Genomic DNA, 26,160 nt, shown 5'->3' with positions numbered 1-26,160 from the left:
AAATAGAAAAAAAATCTCAAAAATAATGTGATGCCACTATACTTGTTATATGGGGCGCTGTACGTCATAAATTATTTTAGATTGATTAATTTGAATAAATCACTGGTTCTCAAAATATATGTAATTTTTCTGAAAGTTATCAAATTAATATGCAAATTAGCATATTGAAAACTGCCCCAGTTCTTATATTTCTCTCATAGTATCTGTGTATAAGTATGATCCCAATCTGCCCAGTACTTTTTAAGATTCCAATGGAACAAGATTGTTCAGACATCAACTCCCGTTTTTGACAACAGGAGCTAAAAACAAGATGCGAATTAAGCATAGTTAACATAAACAGATTTGGTCGAAAAACTAATCAGGTCCAATGCATACCCCAAAGCGTTGTGTATCCAATAAAATGAACAGTTCTCGGGATTGGAAGAGACATACATACACTTCAAACTCAAAGCGATCAAGTTGTGCTTCTGAGCCAAAAATTATGGACAACTTTGTAGCGAGAAAAATGTATTGAACAGCTGAAACCCTTTCCCATTGGTAGTACATGTATTATGCTAAACGAATGCAATAGACAAAATTAAATGATTTTGTAGTATTTGCAGATATTTGTAGTTATCTAGTAATATCGTAGTTCTTTGTTGCAAGCTTTCTTTTAGAAATGTTTTGTTTTCAAATGAAATTAATAACCAAGTAAGATTCAACTCTGCAGCCACACAATAGAATGGAATTTTAGACCAAAGGCGCCAATTTTGTGCAATATAACAAGCAAATGGAGAATATTGCAATAAACTGGTAACTGGGACTTCCCATTTCACTAATTCTCTTTATGTAACTATAGTCTGGAAAGGCATGACACGATTTCAACATGGTCAGTATTTTAGAAAATACTGTAAAATTGTGTGGTGCACTTTCCATCACACAATGGTCAAAGAAAGAGAAACAATGGAATAGGAATGGTGGTAATCAGGCTATAATATACACTGATATATACTGCAAATAATAATTACAAAATTTGAATGAGGAAAACCTTTATTTATACTATCAATGTATGAACAAATTTATACAAGCGTATAAGACTAGTCTTATTGATCTTTGCACCTTGGTTCTTTTTTTTTAGAAGTAACTGCAGAATTAGATTTTCGTTTCTGTTTTCTGTGGAACCAAAAATAAAAGTGAAGTATAGTTATACCTGTTTCAAGCATATATAGGCTAAACATAAAAATGGACAGTTTATTTATCAGATGAAAATTTATGGTATAAATGTTGGCCATTAATTATATTTCTGACAAATTGCTCCAAATGACCATTTTAAAGGATGTAAATAAATAAACTTACTTTATATCAGTAACTCTATTTGCAGTTATTCTGTATTCAACTTTGAATGGTAGTTCATCAATAATAGCATCGATTTGTCCAAGTGATAAAACGTTATCTTTTTTGGAAGATAAGTAGTCGTCATCGATGATGATGCCAAGGTCGAGGCTGAAAATAATATTCAAGAAAGTTTAGAAAATGCATTTGATTTAAGAACGCTGAATAAGCAGAATCATGAGAAATATAACACAGCACCAGCACAATTACAGTTGAAATATTTTTTTTATCAAATACATTCATAACAAGTTACCTCGCAGTTGAAAGAGATGTTTTATTTATGAGCAGTTCCAGATTCATCTTCCATAAAAACAGAAGTCGAAAAAGAACAATTATGGGCAAAAACATTAACTTAAGAACAAGAATTCGATATGAACTCAGACTGAAGGTACTTGGCTATCAAAATTTCTTGAAAGCATTTATTGATGTCAATGTAAAGGTGGAGCTAATAAAATAACTTAGGCCAGACTTGTTTTATTCTTTGTTTCGCAAGTTTTTATAAGACAATTTTTTTGAGGAGGGCGAAAAAAAAAAAAAATCTTTTTTTCCATTAGATTTGTGTGATACTCAAGAAATTGTAAGTGAGATCATCGATCGGAGAGAAGAAATGAAATAAAATTTTATTCCATGTATAACCTTGTTTCTCATCTGCGCTAGACTTCGGTACTTGGATCATGATACTCCCACGAAATTGCAACTTGGATTTGTTATGTGGCAGGTGGTTAAAAAATGAAGATAAAAATAATATTTTTTTTAGCATTTTGTTGCGCTCACAAGTCGGCGGGCGCAAGAAATTACGCTGAAATAAAATTATATTTTTATTTCATTTTCAGCTCATGTTCATTCGGCGGGTTCGCGAAACAAGGGTAATAAAAGTCTGGCCTTACCCATCGCCTTCATCCACTCCTTGCAACATTCCCACTTTTATTATGCGGGTAGCTCCATCTTGACTGTCAAGTACCTGAATAAGCAATTCTAAGAAGATAAATAAAATGATTTGCAATGTTCTCTGCAAGAAGTCGAAATTAAACCATTAATAAATTAACAAAAAGTAAGTATATCTCATCAATATATTTCAAGCTCAAAAGTGCTTATATTGTGGAATAGATTCCGAAGATTTTTTTTTGCACATAAAGTGCATACATTTTAAACACGATAATGTGAACAGTTTCTGATTACAAGTGATTATTACTCACTTTGACAGTGGTGTTTACAGTTGAGGACAAGTTTTTCTGTCCCTGATACTCTTCTACTGCCAGTGGGGTCATTCGTACAGTTGCACCCTTTGTGACTTGAAGATTACATTTGACTCCCCAGAGATTAACTTTGACTTCCCTTGCACCATCTGATAAAAATACATCTTTCATGCGACTGTTATTTCTTGTTTTAATCTCAGGAGACATCTAAAGAAAGACAGTTGCATTTAATATCGGTGAAATGATTATACTAGCAACCTAACGGTTGATATAGCTGGGCTGTGTACTGAAATCTACCCACCCAAGGTACTTGTATATGCAATGTTAAAGCATTTGTACTTGTGGTTTCAAAGAAGTTGAAAATGAAAAGTTCATGCTGACAGACAATCAGTACTATGAACAGCTCTGCTGTGTCTCCAGTGGATCTAAAAATAGTAATTGTGGGGAAGTGGTCTTCAAACACACACAAAAAAACATCCATATATGAAAGGTAATAATGCTAGTCAGACACAGTACATCAGACAAGATTGATAAAAATAAATTCAGTCAAATTCAAGGATAAATAAAATAAAATCTTTGTATAAAATAAACATTCTGATTCGGGTAGGTAAGGGTTAACAGAAACACAGCATTTGTATTCATTGGCCTAACAAGCTGTGCTACGGCGACCAGTGCTTTTTACAGCTCTGTTTGTGGTCTAGTATTTGTATTTTTGTTTTTGTGTTTCTTTCAAGAACTCACTATGGCTTTGGGGATGCTGAATGACGTCTAAGTTGACTCGTGCGCTGTTTGGTGTTGTTTCTTGGCTGTTTTTTTGTGACTTTGCTTGTGCCAGCTGTTCCATGCGAAAGGGGCCAACGAGAGAGCCAATATGGCGGATTTGTGTATAACCATGAGGAACTGTCGCTGTTAGTGATACTTTATTAGGTTGTGTAATCTTGTTCCCAATTATAAACAAAATTTAAAGTGTAGTAACCCGAAGGAAAAAATATTATATGATTTATTAGGTTGTATTGAATGTAGTGATTTTGATATCCTGTATGATGGACAGGTGCATGTATTGACTATAACATTGATGTTTTGAATTCTTATCTACTAGTAAAGTTTTCTACTGAGATGATAGTACCAAAAAAAGTTGTTAAATGTTATTTTTCTAATAATAAGCCATGGGTAACTAAAGATTTGAAGGTATTACTTAATGAAAAGGAGTTTTGTCTATAGTCAAAAGATAGTAGTGACTTAAAGATTGTCCAAAGAAAATAGCACAATGTAAACGTCAATATAAATGTAGGATAGAGAATCAGTTTAAACATGATAGTAAATCGGCTTGGAAAAGGAATTAGAACATTGACTTGTATGGGGAATGTCAAGCCAGACTGGGATGTTGGTAATGTAGAAAATTTTGCACTGATCTTAATACTTTTTTCTCTAGATTTATTGTTAGTTCATTCTCAGACATTAGTTCTAATGATATTAAAATTACAGTTGACGAGGTTTATAATTTTAAATAGTATTTGCATAGGGAAGGCAACAGGGCCTGATTGTTTAAGTGCAAAGGTGCTGATATTATGTTGTGCACCATTATTACCAGTGGCTTTAACGCCCATCCTTATGAAATGTATGGAAAAAATTGTGAAAATTCATCTAGTAAAACAGGTTAAACCATATGTAGACCAGTACCAATTCGCTTACACATCCAATAGGAGTGTAGACGACACCCTAATGTGTTTACTTGAGTTCATATTGAAGCACGTAGATAACCACATATTCCTGTACAAAAGTTGTTGAACATGAAAGTCAACCAGAACATGATACTGTGGGTTAATGACTTCCTTACAAATAGGTCGCAATATGTTAAAATATAACAACAAAAAATCTATAATCGTACATACAAATACAGGTGCACCACAAGGTTGTGTTTTGTCTCCACTTGTATTCACCTTGTACACATATGACTGTCAATGCAAGAGTAATACATCACAGCTATTCAAATATGCAGATGATACAGACATAACTGCTTTGGTTAGTCAGTGTGATTTACACATGCTAGACATGGCAATAAAGTATATCTTATCTTATAATGAAAGGCACGATATTCTTTTTTCCTGTTTTTGTTCTTATGAGAATGTAAATGAACACAAGTTTTGCAGCATGTGTTGGCTAAGCAAGGTAAAAATATGAATTGTATGAAATTTTGTTTTATGGCTATTGTAGCACTGTTGTGTTGTGTGTCCTTTCGATAGTATAAGTATTTGCTGTAACCATATTCAATATGTATGCATAAATCAAATTTGTCTGACAATTTGAAATGCGTAAATAGTATGCTATGATTACATTCCATTATGTTTTACAAAATGTACCTTGGCTGCCTTACTTCAGTCAATGTACTTATTTTAATTAACTTTTTCTACATACAATCTCAACTACAGGGGTGACTATTCTCAAACAATTTTATTTGGAATTGTATATTGTTTGTGCACTCTGCTCAACACTGATTGTATACACAATACATTGCATATTATTCTTTATAATCTCATTACATGTTAATCTCCACATAAAACAGATTTCTGATGTGACAATACAAGTTCTCTCAGGAGAGTTAAACGTCAAAGAATGATGCATTTTATCAGCAGTGATGTTAGTTTTTTCATATTTTTTTCAGTTTTTTTTGTTCTAATTAATTGAAAGAATTATATCATCCCATATTTCTTCAACAAAAACAGTTTGAAAAATCATGCTCGTGTTGTATATGCCAAATTGGTAACTGTATTGAAAAATACACAATTTACAACACATGACTAATTTATTTTAATGCACTATTTTTCTTACCATAAAAAGGAATCCTCGGAGGTTGATGACCTAGTGAGTATGCTGGACTGTTCATCAATAGAAAATACTACAAAGAAGAAATTAAATGTCAGACGCAAACGTGGAGCAAAAAGTTTGCAGAAAATAAACTTCAATTCTGAATTGACTGAAGATGCAAGTATTATAATTGCTTAATACAAAAGAGCGGTAGTGCCTGTGAGTATGTCTGTCTACATATACATGGACAATGTCTAATCTGTAGAACCAGTAATCCTTCTTGAAGGACACTACTTATTAATCTGATAGTATAAGGTAATTGCCATATCTGACATGACAATTAAACAAGTTGTTTTAAAAATATTTATAGTGAAAAAATTCAATGAAACACGCTATGTGTCTGTTGCATTCTGAGTAGATCCCAATAATTATCTGTTTGAAGCTGAACACACCTTGACATCCTCTTTTAATATAATGCGCAGACCACGATATAGCACAGTAATTTACAGCAATGAAACATATGAACAATACCTCTATTATTTTCGAGAAAGTAGATGCATGGTTAGCCTTTGCAGAAAAAGTCTGACGAAGGCTTCTAGATTTGCTTTGGTCTGTTCGTTCGTTCGTATATCTGTTACCGCTCTTAACTTTGATATGCTCTGTCCAATGTTTTTCAAAGTTGATGCATATATAATTTTCCATGCCATACTCATTCACAAGTATTTTTTTGAATCGCCAAAGTTACACTGTGTTTTTTTTTTGATTTTCGATATGTTACTAGTAAAAATGTCGAAATTTTCCGAAAAAAAAATCTGATTTTTCACGAGAACTGGCATAACGTATTGCGCATGCGCCAGTCTAACCGCTGGGGAAATCGCCGTTGATTTCGTCTGAGGATATTGTATTCCGAATTGTATCTTTCTTTGCATAAGGCTTATATAGATTAAATTCTATCTATCTCGTCAGTTTCAAAGGTAAGAAACTGTGCTTATGGTATTTATGAACTTTGATTTATCTTTTTGTGTCCTGACTTTGGTGGGAAACTAGCAATCACGCAATGTTAATAATTATATAAAATAATATCTGGAGTTAACAATATAAACAAATATATTTTTGGCAATATATCCCATTTTAATTATCTAAATTTGTTTCACTATATACAGTAAATCTTTATTTAAAAAATACAACTACAATATGTTAATTAGTCGCCAACCTGAGACATGTTTTTGGAATGACCACTGCAATCCAGTTCAAAGAAAATTTGACTTGGATACATGATCACTACCTTTTCTGATTAGTTTTTTATGCAATTCTATCACCATTTATATTAAATGTATTAATTTTTTGTATTTATTCTCTATAGTATTTTTTTATTTTTTTTTAGATATCTTGGCATCCATTTGGTTCAGCTCAAGTGAAATTCTCTGCATATCCCTAGTCAGATTTTGATGACATTAAAGACACAAGTACTCTGGCTTTTTGCACATTCTTAATATATGCAGAGCCAGACTCCCTTTTTCAGAAAGCAAAGCCACTGGAACTGCATATATTACAAAAACATACTATTCGCTGCGTGTCTTACAATTGTATAAAGTTTCTCGGGTCCTCTTTTTTTTACTTTGAAAAGTGCTTTCAACTAAAGCATAAATATGTGTTTGTCTCTACATAACATTTCACACGATTTGTTATTAATATATGATAATAAAAACTTGATATTTTTCTGGATTTTTGCACTTTATTTGTATCATTCTCATGTAAAATGGGGCGTATAGCAAATTACAAGCACAAATTCAAAATTTATAATAGTTAAAAAACCTTTCAACTGGTTGTGAAAGAGTTAATATAGTCAAACAAAAAATTGCTGTAAATTGTAGCTGCATGCAGATGACCGTAATAATTGCCAACTTGCCACTGAATAATAAACCTAAATAATAATAAACTGCAATCAAACAATCCTTCATTAAAATGCTGCTATAAAGTCATAAATTTGTTCAATCTGCAATGGAATATTAAAATTGATAGAATAGCTGGTTATTCAAGAATTTAGCAACTTACAATAAAAAAAAAAGTGAAGACTGTAAAATACTTTATTTTCACTGGAATTTATATTTGCTGAAAACAGATTTCAGGCATTATGTTAGGATCTAATTTTCACTGTGTTTGTATCAAGACTCAATGTAAAGTATGGAAAAAACACCCTTTTCACTGGAATTTAATTTAGCGGAAAAAAGCCTGCAGCGAAAATAAAATACCAGTGAAAATAAAATATTCCACAGTATTAACACTGGTTTTCACAGATAGCCCTGAAATAAGTGTACCTTAAAAACTGCATTTTTTGCGAACAGCAGAAAACAGTACAAAATTGACAAATCAGATATTCTAAAAAATAGTATAACAACTTCACAAGGCTAAAACCCGCTTTAACAAGTGCTTCTTAAAAACTGAATTTGGGTTGTAGAATAAATAGAAAATCATAAACCTTACAAAAAATGAAGACAAACGTAGACAAAATAGTTTGCATCCCATCTGACATGTTCAGCAGACACAGAGTTGATATTTAAATTGCTGAATACATTATGTAAATATTAAATTATGTGTGTTACAGATATTCTACAACAAGAATGAATTCATGTATATATAACTGCTTATGGTACTATATTAGTCATTGAAGGTGTTCCATTTCTTTAAAGAGCACCTTATATCCTTGTGATGTTTTCTGTTTAAAAGCCTCCTCCACACCAAATGACTGCAACAACCCAAGAAACATAGCATGTGATTTGGGATATGACAAGTCAAACACATAATAAGTAGCAATAAGTTTTAATACTGCAGAAATGATTCCTTCCTTTTTGTCTATTGTAATGTATCTGGTATCACCCACAATGTACAGTCCTGAGAGTTCTCCAGCTGCTGTAAAGACCATAATATGGGGAGCCTCGCATTCTTTTGTAGTCAGTTTAGTAATGATATCTTCATCTGCCACATCCGGATGGAATATAAACACACACAGTTTAATTATTACTAAATGTACAGATTTTTTTTCAAATTTCCATACTTTTGACTGTAAATTTCATCACTCCTATGGCTATACTAAAATATTTAGCATAAAATTTAGTCCCAACCCAGGAGTTCAAAATAGGCAGTTTTGGGTTCTATGCACAAGTATCTAGGACTTGATGAAAGAGCATTAGTATAATTGTAGGTTTTCGAAACCATCTCTTGTACCGAGGCAGTATTTTTGTCTTTTACACTGGGGACAGGGTGAGTAAAGGGATTGTGTGGGTGTTTTGGTAACAGTGCTTGCAAAGTCACGAGTTACAATTGACTGGTGCATGATGTTGATACAGCAGGTTGAACAGAAGTTGTAAATTTCTTATCGCTATGCTGAGTGTTGTAACAATTTATATCTGAGCATGTCAAAAAATACATTTTTTTCACGGAAATACCAAAGATAGGGAGGATTGTGAATACTGGTACACAGGAGTCAATGAAAATTTCTGAACCATTTCTCACTTTCAATTCCCACTTTCAAGCCCACTCTGGCTGCTTATATGTTTTTCCTCTGCCCACCGCCAAACAACACCCACAATTTTCCATGCCCACTTATTCCCCTTTCGTTTTTGTTACCTGTCCCCCAACATTATTATTATTATTATTAAACCATATTTATACAGGGTAGCCTATTCTGTGAAATGACACTGATCTCCCATAGGGCCCTGTGTACAACACATACATACATCAGAGAAAGGACAGACATCCCGCGGATCCGCTACTCTTTTCGATAAAGAAAACTGGTTCTTTTACGTGCAATGGGGACAGGAACAATCAACGGGACCGACGGCTTTACGTTCTCTCCGAAGGACGTCATTCTCCATACCTCAATGCCGCGAGCCTGGCAAGTGGGCAGAATGTACTAATTTTCAACTGCTGAGTGAGCAGCTGGCCACGGGGGTTGAACCCACAACCTCTCTGGTGCAAGGCAGGCACGCTAACCACTAAGCAAGGTTGTCTTGTATATATATATAAATTCAACACATAGCACATTCCCGGGGCACATTCCTTGTTGCGTTTCACTCGATTGAATGTGGTAATCACAATCACCATTTTCTTCCAATAAAACACATTACGCCTTCAAAGCACCTACTTCCTTTAACAGAAAAAAGTATATACTATGTACACCATAAATATCACCATAATTCTAGTTACCTCTGTAAGCGCGACAACTGATGTCTTTGAAGGTACTGAAGAACATGATTTTCCACCATGCTCTATGTACAAAATAACTGGCAACATGCGTAGTGAGTCCTACTAGTAGAATTATATATTAATTAAGGACTTTTATAACTAGTGAATTAGGTCACCTCCCTACTTTGTTAGAGTTCAGGGAAAGGGCATAGCTAAAGGACACTTTGAGGAATACACACCTGCAAGAAGTATTTTGTTGGAATGCAATGTTGACATTTATTAATGACAGTACACCCCATTTATCAAGAAAGCTGGCCAACCAGACGCTACTACTAATCTGACTGCAGGACACTAGTACATTTGGACATTTCCTGAAGGGCATCTGTATATGACACTTGTATATTTTACCTCAAACCCGAAGCCAGTGAAGAGACTCTCCAACCTTTGTTTAATAAAGGCACTGAACTGAATATTAGCTTATAAGAGCTTATTTCACTGGCATTAGAATCCCCTAATCCTATCCAGGTGTGGTGATAAATTTTCACCAAACAAGCTCTCTGTTTGGTGGTAAGAAGAGTTGAGGATAAGACACGCTACCAAAGAAATTATCTATCAGCTCCAGTTAAGAAGATCAGCATTAATACTCTATCAACAAAGAAGAGAACGTCACAACATCAATAAGTGCGACATTTTTAAAAATGTTAGGACTACTGTATAAACTGTAATTAGAGTGCATTATCAAAAGAAGCTAAACGGTTTTTAAGCGTGGGGGTGACAGAGCCAAGGTGAAAGATATTTTGTAAGAGTTTATATTATTATGATAAATAGAGATGCGAAATTATACTAAATATGCGAGTATTCGGACCAAGTTGTGCCCTTATTTGGAAGAAATATGTAATGTTAATTAAGGTGAATGGGTGTATAAAAATCCGCTGTCTGTGTGAGAATCGTTAGATGGAATTGCAGGTGATTAGGAGAAAAAGCCAAATTCGTGGTGATAGTTTGTGTTTCGGTTTGTTTTGGGGGTAGCACTGCTGGCCATGTCAGGTTAAGTAGCGCTCACTGTCAGTTAACTATTTGATAATTCTGTAGGACCGAGTGGACTCTTGATGGATTAGTCACTAATCACTAAAGTGAAAGTAACAGTAATTTAAGTTTAAATTAGTAGTTAAAGTAGCGTCCATTTCAGTCAACTAAGACAGTTGCTAAATTGAACCACCAGCATATGGATGTGTGACATTGACAGGTTTTCATTTCAAACAAAATGTCGGTTAACACCTTTCGCCCTCTGGCGGTGTTAGTGGGTGGTAGAGCAGGAAGGGAAGTAACTTTAAATTTATTATTTATATCTCTATTAACCTTGCAGCCAATCAAGAGTGTCAACCTATCTTCGTGTCTCTTTGGGCATCTTTGGTCATCTGCTGTGATCATTTGGTAACGAGGGAACGAGAAGCCCTTAAATTCACTGAAAGCTTCTATATTGTCACCTTTCACATGCACTCCCGATCCCTTCACAAGCTTTCAATAGCGTATAAGCTAGGCCTTCCATCAATGTCAACTTACCTTAAGCCTTGATATGTACAGAAGGATTGCAGCAGAAACATAGCATGATTGTGCAAACAGTTGTGTAATAGTGGTTCTCAATAAAGACGAGGTAAGTTTCCAACAATAGGTGGTGGCAGCAAATTGTGAAAGTTATACAAAAATAATATACAAGAAAAAACATTTATTGGTAGAAATTATAGTGGACTGGATAAATAAAGGCATCTGCCCACACCCCAGCCAATTTATGATTCAGTATGTTAAAAATATGAACCCTTATGGCTACTTTATAATAACATACTTGCTCTATTACAAGCACACAATAAAAAGCACCACCAATGTCTTTCATAACAAAGAGAAGGGTTTTCAAATTCTTTGCCATAGTGATCACTCTTTTACTTCCTAACATTAGTGACAGCTCATATATAATCTGCAAAATATATATTATAAATATTAAAAAACATTTTGTTTTGTAGTTTAGTAATAAATTTTTCAAAATTCCAATGAGAGTTGACATATCAAAAATTTTGCAATGATTTATAGTTTTCACGATAGCTTACGTCACATGACACACGCACATTATTCTGTGCAGCAGTGACACAAAATGCTGTTGTACTGTACATTGATATATCTACAATTTTCCACATTTAGAGTTAGAAGAACAAACTTACATAGGAACTATCTGTAAGACAGGGATAACGCTCAAGTATTTATGTTATGCTGCCATTTGGAATGTCAACAAGGATGATCTTGTCTTGTATTGCGCATGAGTGCTTTAATGTGTCCAACACTACGATTGGTTGTTTCTTCCATTCTGCTTTTATTTCTTCCACGTGTCTACTAATATCTTCTTCTGACACCTCTTGTGAATTGTTGCTCATCTGTAGTGGTCGAAAACATGGCCTCTTAGCTGGGGGTTTTTTGCAAGATGACTCCTGCTGTAAGCCAATCTTACTCTTTGTTTTCATTTGATGCCTCTGATGATGAATATATTGGCTGAGGTTTTTGGTGAAGACACTCTGCAACATTCAATGGATATTCATGGTAAAACATGTCTGGAATTGTAATTGATATTTATCTGTGATATGGTAACACAGTACTGTAAAATTGGCATTAGAAGCTAAAATAAGCCACGTACACCCATTAATTTTAAACAATTCTCAAGCAACAATTTACTATTTCTCATATGCACTAATGCTGTGAAAACACTACATCCCCATTTTACGGTAATGTGAATTAATGTACCATTTCATTTGCTGCATGTTTTAAAAAACAGATAGCCCATGATCACAAGATGGTTACACTATATAATCATGAGTGCGAACCATGGTTAAATGCCATTAACCAACTTGTGATTATGGTTTACCTGATTTGTACAACAGCTGTCAGGAATTGGGATGTTCAGCCAATTACGACCATTATGCAATGTGTATGAACAACCGGGGCGCAAAAACTAATTTGTTTGAACTTTGATCTCATTTTAGAGTTTGCCCTATGGATCGCCAAATATTGAAATGGGTAAATAAATTTTAGATTGTCGATAAGATTAATGCTGCCTTTCTCCAATTTCCACAGTCCTAATACCTGTTTATACTCGCTGGCAAACACATTGAAGACCCCAGTAAGAAAAGGGGTCAAATTTGACACATTTTGCTGCCCTGCACATGTTCAGAACTAAAAATAATCAGAATACTAGAGGGTCAAGCACTACCTTGTTTAATGGAGGACAGACAGGCAATTCGTGATTTTAATTTCCATATTTTGAGTTGTTTTGACTTGAATAAAATGAATCAATTTATATGTTGTCTGTTTTGTTTTTCTTACAAGCTACTTAAGGGGGGTCAGAACAATTTGGCGATCTGAATTTTCATCATAGTGATTCTCTAGCACTGACTGGCAAATTAAAGACAGCTATGGTACACCTGGAAGGGGGTACTTCTATTTGAGAATTGAAGGGATGTGTCACCAAAAGGGTCCTTTTTTAATCATTACTCTGGATAGGGATCTACAATTTTGACATGTGACTGATTGTTTTGGAGAAGTCGAAAATATGTAAAATATTTTTACCCCAAAAAAATCACTATAAATAGTTTTGCATATAGTGTCATGAAATTCACAATCATGAGTCTACTCTATGCCAAGGAAGGTGAATACCAGATTTCAAAGCAATATGCTGACATTGAGGTTATTTGAAAAAAATCACTTTTGACCAAAAATGATAAAAATGCAAATTTGCATATTTTGTCACGATTTGAACAAATCTGAGTGGAACTCCTCCAAAGTACCTGTGGTGCGAAAAGGGTAATATTTGGTCCAGTGTTTTTTTAGTCATTTGACGCGGGTCATGGACAACGACAACAGAGAATCACTCTTACCAAATGGCAACATAAACTCTGGTTCATTAAGGGGTATCTATTTTTTTCACAAAAAGGGGTATCGATCAATTTTCATAGTTCAGCTGTCTTGAAAGGAGTAGGAGTCAGGAGGTACTGGTGGTACAGAGAGAAAAAACTATTGGACTGCGCACATGCCGTAAAATGTTGAAAGAAACTAATCGAGTTTATTTACCTAGTAATTTTTTTTTAACTACAATTGTTTTCTAGACGATCTTGGCATTCCAAGCTATTTTAACTATCTAATACACTAAGTCATAATTGACACATTATTTTCAAATGGTACATAATATAGGCATTGTACCTTACCATGGCACTAAATACAAGAGATCGCATGGGCAGTCAGCAGAAAATATTTTAATATCTCGTCATATTTTAAGTGGAGAAAGCTTGAAACCTAAATTGATAAGTTCCCATACATCTTCACTTGTAAAAGAAACACTAGTATGACAGAATGCATGTAGAATTCAATTTAAATACTGTTCTATATGAAAAGAATTTTGAGCAAACATTGTTTCATACCCATGGTCTTTCACCTTCAAGAGCAATACTAGGATATCGTTTGTACATCTTTTCTACACTAAGTTTATAGCCACTTTGGTCTCGGATACCTGGACAATTTTCCATGTAGTAAACACCACATTCTTTAATCATTTTCTGCTAGATCACTGATAGAATGCAGGTGCCACTGAGATGGTTTTCTACCAGGGAGCTAAATTTAGGCAAAGGTGCCTTTACCAGAGCATGTAGAAGGTCACTGTGATCTGCAAAAAAAGAGGTGACGGTGATTATACATGTATTGGTTCATCTCTTAATTCATAGATTTATTTATATTTTAATCATATTTTGTCATTATGACATATCATACATATCACTCAACACATCAATACAACTGTATTTCTACAACTATATACAAACATGTTTCATGTTTCTTTTTAAATACTAACATACCAGTAAGGGGGTCTGTAGAAGAAGATGTTTCTGGTACGATACTAAGAGGGCATGTCTGTGGAATCCCTACTTCTATTGTTTGCTGTGATGTTGCACATGCCACAGAAGATGATGATGGGCTCAAAGAAACCTAATTGGAGTCGCAGGTATTTCCATCCACTGGCTGCAATGATTCCTGTGGCTCTAACAGAAGCAAAGTTTTGCCTGTCAGTTTCAGAATGATCTCATCCTCATCTATGATAGTGCCATCTTCCTCCAGAACAATAGTTATATCAAGAGGATGACATTTCTGTGTATCAATTGAAAAAAGAGACATATGTTACTATTTCATGAAAACAATTTTGCCAAGTTTTAAAATCAATTCACATTAACAAGTGTTGTAGTTGGTTAAAACAAATCACAATTTGTCCTGGCTAATGATATTAATCATGACAGGTTAAAATCCATGTACCAGTAATTAATATCACAAAATTAAAAACGTCTCCTTATTTTTGGTATATTTGATGCTACTGTTGCCCATTTCACTGTCCTCGTTGCATTCCATACTTTGAACACTGGCAATATGAGCTAATACACAAGTACATTAGCATCAATGAATATCACAGTAAGTATTGTTTTTGTTGGAAAATGGCATTTTAAAACATTTAAAAATACGTACACTATAACTTTGGGGTGAAGGCACACAAACATCGCTGTTGGCAAATCTGTAAATGTCAATATCATTCACAATGGATGTTTATTTCAGTATGTACATTTCCTGTGCATTTCCCCAAGTGTTTTCCACGAAAAAACACATTGTCAACGAACTCGTCCCTAAATGTATATTTGACAACCAACATACATTGATATAATATTCAGAGATATATAAGTTGACTTAGTAGAACTTCTTAAACCTGAGTAAATTCAATTTTATTTTAACTGGGGGGGGGGGTGTTATCCAGACTGTGACATTTAAAGTGACCCATGTTGTCTTAACCCTTTTTAAGTACTGGTATTGTGTGTTTAAGGTTTCATTATAATGATAGGCCAATAGGACTGTTGCTCCACGATCACATGAACTGTAACTCTAGAACTCTTTCAATATTTATCTTTATCATGTTTGTTTAGCAATTGAACATTCCAGTTCAATATTTTAATGACCTTTTGCTGTTTGCTACATGTCCACCATCCTTGTTGGGGGTTTTAATATTTTTTTTGGTTTAAACAGGTTGATTTGTTGGTTATTAATTGTCACTTAGTTACAATAATGATATAGTGAAACGAGCGACCTGGTGGTCAAAATAATAGCTCCACTGTCTTACAACTGTAAGTGGTGGTAAAACAACAGTGTGCAATCAAGTTCTGTTCTGTTTACCAAAAATATTCACTAAAAATCCTAATTTGCATGTTTTAACAGCAATAATTAACAAATTTGACGGCGGACCATCCCAAGTATCTTTGATGCAAATATGAAAGCATTTAGACTGGATGTCGAAAATAACATTTCTGACCATAAATGACAAAAATATTCACTAAAAATCCAAACTTGCATATTTTCAGCATTCCTACTGAAATTTCAAACCGAAAGTTTCTTCACCTTTCCCTTTAGAAAATGAGGGTACATAGTAAGGGTACAGAGAAAAAATTAGAGTAAATTAAATACTGCAGAGGATAAATGGGAATGCTAATTCTGACAGAAAAACATTCACCAAAAATAGATTTTGTAGATACAGTCACCATGACGTGATGAAATATGAAAACTACCTCAAGTATCTATCTAAGCAATCTGGCTATGGGTTCTGGAGAAATTATCAAAAATAACATTTTTTTGCCCAAAATTCCAGAATTATAAGTGGATCGTCTTCTCATGAACAAATTTCCATCTTCAACCCCTAAGACACCTACACACCAAAAATCAAAACAAGCGGTCCAGCAGTTTTGGAGAAGAAGTTAATAGACTGACAGCTAGACAGACACCAGGGCATTCACCATCCCATTAGCTGAGCGGACCTACATGTACGAACCGTTGAGCTAATAATGGTCTAAGCTGAATGAAGCCAAATAAGAAAAATATCAGTGTTTTTGGTAATGGGCTAAAAAAAATAATGGGTAGGTAGATTTTTTTTTAAAATTGATTTTAATTTTGCTATTGAGCCGTTTTCTTAAGTTTCTGGAGGTGCTTGTCATTTAGTATCAGGAACACCTGTCTCATGCAATTTATTCGACCGTGACCAAAATATCTGATAACCAACACGCTACTTGTAGCTCATTAAAAAATGTTCGGTTTACAATCTACATAAAAAGACAAGTGTGGGGTTTACAATTACCACGAGGGAACAACAGACCTGACTACATAAGTATAATAGAAAGCAAGTGTGGCCGGTTTGCAATTGGCATAAAGACAAAGAAAAAAGTGTGGGTTTACAGGAAAAAGTGACAGGTAGAACAAACATGACACGTGACCAAGAATGATACAGTAATCCTCCCATTACAGGGTTCATACACTTAAAGTCAGTTTTTTTATTAGTTTTTCCAGTATTTAGGTGACTTTGGTCATTTTCCAGGAGTTATGATGCCCTGTCACAGAGGGCTCCCGCTATAAGTCGTTAATATATTTTCCAACAATTGTCTATTTTTTGCAGTAATGTGTTTGATTGGGTTTCCAATATTTTCAAGGAGTCAAGCCAATTTTTAAAGACTTTTCAGGACTTTCCAGGGGTCCTTTCAAATTCAAGGACTTTCCAGGTGTGTAAGAACCCTGTATTAACCCCCTCCATTAATTCGTCCACCCAAATTTGTTCACGTGGTTTAAGTTGCCTCTATTCATTCGAACGTCTTGGAAACTTTTTTTTTAAATTTCCTCTATTTTATTTGACCAGTTTTCTCCAGATCCTTTCCACTGTACTGGTACTTCGTAAATGACCGTAAATGCGTCACAAGATCTCATAGGTTTGCCGTTGTAACTTTAAATTCAACAAGATTATGCCTTTAAATTTTGTAGTAAGATTTCTAAATAATAACAGGCAATGAAAAGCCTACAAGCGCTGAAACGAACTGTTAACATCGAGCGTAGTTAGTTTGCAGACACTAACTAATAAACAGTACGTGTGTTGGGATTTCACTGACGCGATCGTGATAGGGATTTTTCCAGTTTCGCTAACATTGTAAAAAATACTAACTAAACAAAATTCATTAAAAAATATTTAAAATCTTAGCCGATGTACTGAAATATACGATTTATTTACTGCTCGATTTGAAAAAATCGGGTTGAAAGTTCAACTTGCGTATTATGGGTAATTAAAATGGCTTCCTTGTAATTCACTTCAGGTTTTCTGTCATGCTTTTCGTCATTTCTTTGCTTGAATTTGTTGCATTGCACTGGTTTTAAACATGTATTATCACAAATATCAAGAATTTTGCAAGTAACTGTTTCTTAGCAAAATGTAAATGATATTCATGTTATCTTGATCACGTACCATTTTGTTGTGGGTCATCGCATCGGCGATCGCTGACCATGCTCAGCCCATTCAATTAAATTGTCAAATAACACCCCCCCCCCAAATTTCGACCACTAAAAAATTCTTTTGAGTTTCTCTTCTAAAAGAACGACCACCGAGAAAGAAAGTAATCCTTTTCTGGTCGAATTAATGGAGGGGTTTTGGTATAAATACATCAAAAGAGGTAAATGGAATAAGAAACTACTGTAGTTTGCATAGAAAAAAATGGCATTTGCATAAAATTAACTTTTTTATTTTCTGCAAAATATGGGTAGACAGGTGCCACCCCACTCTCCGCTCCGCGTTCATGGGACTCCGACGGGGTGAGGCAGATGATGAAACTACTGTTCACCAATCTAAATAATCTCCGCAGGATACTTCGTCTTCCTCCACACAATCACAGGGGCTGTATTGCATACCAAGACAGACTTTAGGGTCCGGAGTAGAGAAGTTGGTATGTAGATCCAGTCAGGGAATGAGTCAGTCAATGAGACAGCTCATACTGCCGATATTAATGCAATAACGTCAACACGAATCTCACCATACAACAAGCAAGCACAATAAAGTAAAGCCTACTAATAAATGCTATACAAAATTAACCCGACAAGATCTGGCAATTAAACCAGCTTATTGATCAAACCAAATTAACCCAACAGGTTGACCAAATTAACCCAGTGGCACTTTGTCAATGGAAAAATTAAATTACATAAAATTAACCTGCCAGGAACTTGCCTAGGGATTGACTTAATTAACCTGGCAGTGCCTAACACTCAAGCCAAACACAGTAAAATGCCTAACTGCTATACAAATAAAATACCTCGAACAAAGCAATAAATGCCGCCCACACCAGTTCCCACGCTATGCAAGGAGCAGGGAGTGTGGATGAAAAAAAGTTGACAACGTCCAACACAGTAAATACTAAATAGTTAACTCAGTATAAACACACATGCATGTACCAAAACATGCACACGAAAAAGGCGAGGTAAATACGCCGCAAAATGAGGAAACTCATTCTCAAAAGAGTGACCAAAACGAATCTCGCCAAAAAAACAGCCGAAACAACACAGTACAAAAACCTAACACGAAATGCGAAGTAAAAAATTACCTAAGATAATGACCACAAGCGGCGGTCAAAACGGCCCAGGCAACGCACAGGAAAAATTAGGAAAATTCACCAGACATGCTACGAGGAAATGATGCAATCTTGGTGGCCACTCACGAAAAAGCTATATTCGACGGAAAAAAGTGCTCTCACTACCCACAAACAGCTACAATGATACAAAATCAACAACTACGCAGTTGAATTCACACAGCAGCGATGTGCCAATCACACCATCAATAGGTATATCCGCCACAATAGCTAACGTGGAGATGATACGTCCACCAAGAGTCACTGAGAAGTAGCCAGACCCATTAACTTTTATGAGAGTAGAATCGGCCGCCCAGACACCACAACCAGATGGGATGGACTTCAGCGGTGGCCTAAAGTGTGGCACCATACCATTCCACATAGTGGTCGAGATGGCAACATCAGTGATCCCAGTATTCACCAAGAAGAGTCCCCAAGAACCAGCAATTGTCACAGGGACGAACATACACCTACACTTGGATAGCCATAGGGAATCCTGCATTGGTCCAACTTTCTTCTCCTTCTCTTTCTCAGTCATCTGGATGTCAGGATCTGTAGAAAGCTTCTTCATCTTGTCGCAGTTCCTCTTACCATGGCCAAGCTCACCACAAAACCAGCACAGCGTGACTTTCCACCTCTCATGCCCCGAGAGCCTGTTTTTACCGCTGCACAGCTTTACTGCTGGGACACGATGCCAAGGTCCTCTCCAGCCTCTGGTCCCGACGTCTATACTAGTCGTGAGTGCTTCGATCATATCTTTATGGCCAGTGGCAGCGATCTCAGCAGCATTGGGGCTGATATGTGGGAGGGGTTATGCTGAACATCTAAAAGGAGTCTGGTAAAAATAAATGTACAGTCAACAATTGCAATTTTGAAACAAAACTTTTCTCAGATAAATTATTTCCAGAAAAACTTCACATTAAATTCTGTAAAAGAGTTCTGGGTGTGCACAAGAAGGCATCTAATGACCCATGTAGAGGTGAATTGGGTCAATATCCACTTATATTGGATATTTGTGTTTCAGTTATGAAATATTATCAAAGACTAGTATGTAAAAAAAAACAATTGATGCAGCCTATGAAGAATCCAAAACTTTTGTGTATGATCCATGGCTTAACTTTATACACAAATTACTAGTCATAACAGACCTAACTAATTCAGACCCACATCAGAATAATTTGTGTGATATGTTTAAAGAGAAGCTCAAATCTTTGTACCATATGAAGTGGAAAAACAATTTGTTGAACAATTGTAAACTTGACTTTTACAGTTGTTCTAAAGAAAATTTTGAATTTGAACATTATTTAGAAAAAATTAAAAATAAAAATCATACAATAGCTTATACTAAATTTAGAACTTCGGCACATTCTCTTCCCATTGAATCCGGTAGACAGAAAGGCATTTTGAAGGAAAACAGGCTATGTAATCTCCATGAATGCAATGAAGTAGGTGATGAGAAACATTACATTTTATATTGTAATAACTGTCAAATCAAAGAACAATCTAGATTTCTTGCAGCTCTATACATCTATGCCCCAAAGCTTGAAGATTTTAGCATGGATGAATTATTTCCTATTATTGTTTCAAGTAATTATTTTTTTATTCTTAGCATTTTTGCACAATTTATTTTCTATATTCTTGATATGTTTTAGAACAACTCAAACTTACAGTACTGAATATTTTGTTTTGTTATTGTTATTTTTGGACTATACTCAAGATTTTATTTGTGTGTTCCAAATAAAACATTCTATCTATCTATCTACCAACACAGTCTACCAATCACCGAATCTTTCCGCTGTAGTTCCATCCATTCATCCATGGTGACAGTGGGAAGCACTGAACCGTGCACCCATTTCTCAGGTTCTCCCAGCTGATCGACAACAGCCTCCAAAGTCACTCCCAGTAGTTCCATCGCAGGCATGGCTGAGGTGTGTTGAGCACTGCTTATGGCTGCAACAGTCTCCTTCTGTGCTGCTTTGCACCAGGCGGGATCCAATCAAGCCAGCCACCACGACCAGTGTCATCCGTAGTATATCCTTCTTGTGGCCTACATGACAAACCGTCTGCATCACCATTCCGCCTACCAGGTCTATACTGCAATTCAAAGTGATATTGCAATAATGCAGCAATTCATCGGTGTCCGGTCGCGTCCAAATTCACACTCATCATAACATACGTGAGCGGGTTGTTGTCTGTCACCACAACAAATTTGTTGCTGTACAGGTAGTCGCTAAACTTTTCTGTGACAGCCCACTTCAGTGCCAAAAACTCAAGCTTGTGAGCGGGATAGTTGCGCTCACTCTTGGCCAGTCTTCGACTTGCGTACGGTACAGCCCTCATCTGCTCTCCTTCATTCTGATACAAGGACGCACCAAGACCCCACAAACTCGCATCTGTGTGAAGCTCAAAGGGCCTGCTATAGTCAGGATACGCCAGGACTGGTGGGGTCGTCAGCCGCTCAACCAAAGTCTTGAACGCCAGTTGGCATTCTGGAAACCTTGCCACTGACTCCAGTCTCATCTTACTCCCTCTACCTGTTCTCTCATACAACCTGTAGTTAACTCATTGAGTGGCTTAGCGATTTTCGAATAGCCCTCAACAAAGCGGCGATAATATCCCGCTACCCAAAGAAACGCCTTCACCTCTTTGGCATTGGTAGGCACTGGCAAGGCCCTCAGGGCTTCTGTCTTCCCTGGGTCCGTCTGTATGCCATCCTTCGACACAACATGGCCAAAATATTTGATCTTCTCCTGGAAGAACTTACATTCTTAGCCTTAGGCTTTAAACCTGCCTTTACCAGCCGCTGGAACACTTGTTGAAGTCTGTGCAAGTATTCTTCGAAGGTATCAGAGTACACCACAATGTCATCTTGGTAAGCCAAACAGGTCTTGTAGTTTAGTCCTTCCAAACACTTCCATAATCCGCTGAAACTCACTGGCGCTGGTTGCCAGTCCCATGGGGAGCCTGTGGCACTCAAAGTGACCAACTGGCGTGCTAAATGCCGTCTTCTCCACATCTCTGTCATCCATGACCACTTGCCAGTACCCAGACTTCAAGTCTAGCGTACTTCAATGCGTGGTAGAGCATACATTCAACTTCCGATAGTCTATGCACACAGTCGCATGCTTCCATCTTTCTTAGGCACCATTACAATCGAAGCCGCCCAGGGACTGTGCGATTTGCGTTTGACACCACTGTCAATCATCCCCTGCAACACCTGTGTTAGTTCTTCATAACGGGCAGGTGGTACACGTCTATGCCACTCTCTTATCGGCTCGTCATTTGTCAGCCTTATCCTATGCTTCTCCAGATCACAAGATTCTATATCGTTGTGTTGGGAGAAAACATCTGAATTGTGTTTGAAACAGTCCTTTACCACAGCCAATTCATGTTCATGGAGCTGGGCTTGGGACAAGTAAAAGTTCACTCCGTTCACATAATCAACTTCTCCCATACCAGTGTTCTGGGAGGTCGCATCGTGTCCCAGGTGCTCTATCTGCACCACAGCGCTCACCTCAACTATGATCGCACCAGGTTTAACGATCACATGTCTATCGGTAGTGTTACTGATCCTCACTGGCACATACAAATTCCTCTTGTGGACTCGTCGCTATATCACATGCCGTTTTTGTCGCAGGGCTCTACCATGACCACATACTTGTCACGCTGAATCCAACCACACACCTTGCCCCGAACAATGCCATCAGTATCATGTTGCACCGTAAGCGGCGTCTTGCACATAGCCTTAACCTCACCAATATGACCAGTGGTACCAACAAACTTTCTCTTTTTCTTTCCGCGTGACATCCACATGGACATTATCATATTGTACTGACCAGACAACCCATCGCTTCCCACGTATAAATCAAGCAGGGGAGTACCAGCGGTGACTGGCACTTCGCGGTTGTATTATCAGCTGCCACCATTACCAATGTGTAATATTCCCGCTCGTCATCGAACATCCAGCGAGGAAAAGACAGGATGACCTCAATAAACCCTACATAAGGCAATCTCTCACTACTAGCTCCTGTGACGACAACAGAATCGTCAAGGGGCTTCACTTTAATGTCTGCAAGATGTTTACGGTAGAACGCATTGCCTACAGACGTGACCTGCGAACCTGTGTCCATTAAACAAGCACATTTGATTCCTCTGATTAAAACAGAACCCTACGGTTTTATCCAACCAACTCATCCCATACACTGTTCGCCATCAAGAGTGGTTTTCGACCCTGTTTCAATGCAAGTACGTCACATGGTCTGTCATCATCTTCAGGAGGGAGGTCTTCATCAGTACAGGGTTGACCGATGCCCTTGCGGGTGTGCTTCGGAGCTGGTGGTTTCTAACGCTCACAACTTTGCCGGCGACGTTTAACAATGTGACACCGATTACCAGACCTCCTGTCTACCACAGTACACGTGGGACACTTGGATGAGATGTGTCCTGGCTTGCCTCAGGTGTAGCAAGTGGCCTCTTTGAATCTGGCTGGGCACTTTTTGGCCATGTTACCCAACTCACCGCAAACATAACACCAACCCGGGGGCGGTCGCATGGTCTTGTCACAGGGTTCAGGTTCGAAAGCTTGGGCGCCCTCACCAGACACTGGCACTGTCGCATCATTAACTATTAATCTTTCCTTCATCAATTCTATGACATTGGCTTGCTGCTTCAACAGCGCCATCATAGCCTTTCTCTCTGCATCATCACTTTGCCTATCATCCTCGAAATCATCTCCAGCCAGTGATACTTGACCCTTGAAAGCGACAGTCTTGTTATTCCTCGTCCTGTCAGACCATTCCTGCTCAGCTCTGCAAGTCTCGCGCCATGGTTGTTGAAAGGTTGCGATGTTTTTAAACTTGCATTGCATTGCGTTCTTTACATCTCTGTTGTGCAGAATACGCCAAAAAGTCTGATCTACCTCGGCAACTGCAATGCCTCCCCACTCTTTGACAGTATTGAGCATGAGTTGCAAGCGCATGCTATAGTCCTTTATATCTTCAGCTTCCCTCTGCCAACTGTCCTTGTATAACCTCTCTAGTAGCATCGAACCAATCTCCACCTCCCCATAGGGGACTTCCAATGTCGAAATGATGTCAACAATGTGCGCATCCTCTCCCATGTTCATGACCAACTCTGCTGCGTCACCCTTCAATGACGCCTTTATGGCGGTATTCAGCGTGCTTAGTGACAAAACTTGTCTTTCCTCAGGCAATCAATAGCATACTTCCATTGTCTAAAGGCCACATCCCCCTTGCTTTGGTCACTGCCGAAGAATGTAGGCACATGAGGTCTTGCGTATGCACCAGGGCCATTGACATATTGAATGCGTTCTCCCCCTTCAATGCCATTCGCAGGTGATGTTGCGCTTTTCGGCGTTTCCAAGACAGGGTGGTCAACGATACCTTCCCTCAGGGTACCATGTGGACTACCCATCTCACGACAGCGACATTCGCGTACCTTGTGCATTTCTTTCTCGAGAAACTTCATCAGTTTGTTTCTGTTTGAGCTCCTCATCTACCGATCTGCGAGCTCTCTCGTGCAGCTCAGCGGCCTAGCTCTTATCAAGCAATTGCCTGTTCCGCACTACCCGACGCAGGTGATAGTACTATTCGACCCCATGCAAGTGTATTCAAAAAAGAACCGCCCTCTGCCATATTAACCAATGTATACCAATAACCTAAACAAGATATTCAAATTAATGACTACTCCACCACAGCACAAAGTGAACCCAATGTCACAACCAAACAACGACTGATCACCCCTGACTGTAAACCAACACCAGACGGTTTCTGCTCTACTCTTGCTCAATGTAACCAAACAGCAATCCACACGCACAAACAACAAGTTTGTTGTCCAATTAACAACCGAATCTCACGTTGGGCGCCAATCTCCGGCCTTTATGGGTCTCCGACCAGGCAAGGCAGATGATGAAACTTTCGTTCACCAATCTAAATTATCTCTGCAGGATACCAATAGTCATCTTTCTCCTCACAATCACAGGGGCTGTCTCGCGTACCAAGACATATATGAGGGTCCGGAGTAGAGAAGTTGGTATGTAGATACAGTCAGGGAATGAGTCAGTCAAGCCAAACATTCAGCCAACACATATATTTCAGTTATAAACAGAGACAGCTCATGCTGCCAAATAAAATACCTTGAACAAAGCAATAAATGCTGCCCACACCATTTCCCACGCTATGCAAAGAGCAGGGAGTGTGAATGAAAAAAGTTGACAACGTCCAACACGCACACGAAAAAGGCGGGGTAAACAATAATTAAAATGCACAACGTCACAATAAATCACAAAATGCAACTAAATAAACAGCCTAACTAAACTACCAAAAAGAGTGCGTCACTGCCTCAAATACGCCGCAAAACGAGGAAACTCGCCGTGGTTTCTCAAAAGTTGCCAAAACGAATCTCACCAAAAAAACAGCCGAAACAACACAATGCAAAGGCCTAACACGAAATGAGATAGTTACCACAAGCAGCGTTCAAAACGACCCAGGCAACGCACAGGGAAATGATGCAATCTTGGCGGCCACGCACAAAAAAGCTATATTCAACGGGAAAAGTGCTCTCACTACCCACAAAAAGTTACAATGATATAAATCACAAATTTTGATGCAATAATAATTCACGTGATAACTATTCAACGTTTGATTGCAACCAAAGATGCTTTGGGGCCCCTTTCCAAACAGTAAAAGTTCACCTACCAGTTACGATAAAAGTTCGGTCACAGGTTGATTTAGCTGTATAACAAGGCACCGTAACAACAGTGTTTCAGTCCGTCCACGTTCCGCTTCCTACTTTCTTTTTCCTTCCAAGAATTGTAGCTTGCTGCCAGTGTGTTCAATGATGTCATCCGCTCGGCGCCCGGAGTGAGGGAGAGAGCCCTTTCACTCTCAGCCCTGTACATCCAAAAAACGACTACCTCGTCCTGTAATATACAGTAAATTCAACACAAGTAATGCTCATAAAATGTTATAAAAAATACTTCCTAATTCAACCTCTAAATAATTACAGGTGCGACAATAGCCACACTGCATTACACTTAAAACAAAGGTTCCTACAAAAGAGGTTGGCATACAGCCAACAGAAGTAATTGACAC

At 37.4% G+C, this 26,160-nt stretch overlaps 1 pseudogene; it reads right to left on the bottom strand.

The window, feature by feature from the left end:
• Nucleotides 1-8,034: 8,034 nt before the first annotated feature.
• On the bottom strand, nt 8,035-20,969 carry LOC146732795 (uncharacterized; annotated as a pseudogene).
• Between the last annotated feature and the right edge of the window lie 5,191 nt (nt 20,970-26,160).

This window comes from Saccoglossus kowalevskii, chromosome 17 (assembly GCF_978046115.1).
Source record: "Saccoglossus kowalevskii chromosome 17, keSacKowa6.1, whole genome shotgun sequence".
Classification (NCBI taxonomy): Eukaryota; Metazoa; Hemichordata; class Enteropneusta; family Harrimaniidae; genus Saccoglossus; species Saccoglossus kowalevskii.
This window is presented reverse-complemented; position numbering and strand designations above follow the sequence as displayed.